The 1425-nt window shown below is 36.8% G+C and overlaps 1 pseudogene across 1 annotated transcript; it reads right to left on the minus strand.

Moving 5' to 3' along the window:
* Positions 1–352: 352 nt before the first annotated feature.
* LOC108538479 (vacuolar protein sorting-associated protein 29 pseudogene) lies at positions 353–1035 on the minus strand (annotated as a pseudogene). The gene has a single exon (XR_001888090.1). The product of XR_001888090.1 is annotated as a vacuolar protein sorting-associated protein 29 pseudogene (transcript).
* Positions 1036–1425: the final 390 nt, after the last annotated feature.

The following is a 1425-nucleotide window of genomic DNA, read 5'->3' on the forward strand; positions in this document are numbered from 1 at the left end:
TACACAAATGAGTAGCACTTTATGCACCTATACTTTTTTTTTTTTTTTTTTTTATAAATGAAAGGTAATTGTTTATTACTAGAGAAGAGAAAAATGTATACAAGATAGTCTAAATTCTTTCTCCACATGCACTACTTTTGGAATAAAGTTCCAAATACCAACTTTGAAGATATTTACAAGGATAAATTTTCTTAACAAGTGACCAATTACTGTGTTGTGGACATTTTTTCATAGAATTCATATACTATAAACTAAATATATTCTTATAGTTTACAGGAAGCTTAGAGCAATTATGTATTAACAGAGAAGATGGTATTACATTTTACTGCAAAATATTATAAAAGTGATACAATTTTGTGGCTCTTAAATGTTTAATTACTTGATTTCAACAGGACAATGAAAAAAAAAATCATCAAGACAGGCCTGGCTTTAAGATTTTTTGTATTCAATTCGTTCTACTTTCACATCATCTCCAATTAGCTGATACACATAGGTGACCACTGTGGAAGCCTGGATATCCATCAACACAAATGACGGAATAATATTTGTTTCCAAGGCATTATATGCCCCAGTGGCAGAACCTGGATTAATGTAGAATTTATTTTCATGCTCAAATGCTTCAAATTTCTGTGTGTGTCCCGAGATAAGAATGTCCACATCAAACTGCCTCTGCAACAGGGCTAAGCTGGCCATATCTCCCCATGGAATAACTTGATGTCCATGGATCAGACCAATTTTGAACTGTCCAACAGTCACAACTTTCTGTTCCGGATAATTCAGATTCTCATCGAAGTCTCCTCTCACAATATGAACATCACCAGCCAGAGTCTTGAGATAGTCACAACTCTCTTTGGTGCAAAGGTTTCCTGTGCAGAGAATGTGCTGAATTTTTCCTGGCACCAGGAGTTTTTTGAATTTAGCTGGCAAACTGTTGCACCGCTGTGGGATGTGCAGATCTCCTAATACCAACACCAACATCCTGTCACCGGGCTCCGCTCAGTCACCACCACTGCCGCCGCCCTCTTCCTCAGGCTTCTCGGCACCTATACTTCTAACCAAAGAAGTGAAAGATTTCTACAAAGAGAACTAGAAAATATTACTAAAAATTTTCTCCCATTCTGTAGGTTGCCTGTTCACTCTGATGGTAGTTTCTTTTGCTGTGCAAAAGCTCTTTAGTTTAATTAGATCCCATTTGTCAATTTTTGCTTTTGCTGCCGTTGCTTTTGGTGTTTTAGACATGAAGTCCTTGCCCATGCCTATGTCCTGAATGGTACTACCTAGATTTTCTTCTAGGGTTTTTATGGTATTAGGTCTAACATTTAAGTCTCTAATCCATCTTGAATTAATCTTCGTATAAGGGGTAAGGAAAGGATCCAGTTTCAGCTTTCTACTTATGGCTAGCCAATTTTCCCAGCACCATTTATT

This window comes from Rhinopithecus bieti, unplaced genomic scaffold (assembly GCF_001698545.2).
Source record: "Rhinopithecus bieti isolate Rb0 unplaced genomic scaffold, ASM169854v2 scaffold_15197, whole genome shotgun sequence".
Classification (NCBI taxonomy): Eukaryota; Metazoa; Chordata; class Mammalia; order Primates; family Cercopithecidae; genus Rhinopithecus; species Rhinopithecus bieti.